This window comes from Mandrillus leucophaeus, unplaced genomic scaffold (assembly GCF_000951045.1).
Source record: "Mandrillus leucophaeus isolate KB7577 unplaced genomic scaffold, Mleu.le_1.0 Scaffold31, whole genome shotgun sequence".
Taxonomy (NCBI): domain Eukaryota; kingdom Metazoa; phylum Chordata; class Mammalia; order Primates; family Cercopithecidae; genus Mandrillus; species Mandrillus leucophaeus.
This window is the reverse complement of record NW_012103254.1, coordinates 5133457-5133690: the sequence shown is the minus strand read 5'-3', so window position 1 is coordinate 5133690 and position 234 is coordinate 5133457.

Below are 234 nucleotides of genomic sequence, written 5' to 3'. Positions count from 1 at the left end.
TTGCCTTTAAGCATAGGTTCACAGCTCAAAACCATTAGGCAAAGCTGAACTATGTTCTCATTATCAATTTCACTTCATATTTTTCTTTTTAATTTTAAATGCTGTAACTGTTATTTGTTAAATGTATGTACAAGTACAACTCCTAACTGAATAATGCTGGTCCAGCATTTTAAGGTAATAGACACACAAAATTGAAGTTAACACTGAATTTTAGCTAAACTTAGCCTGAGAGCC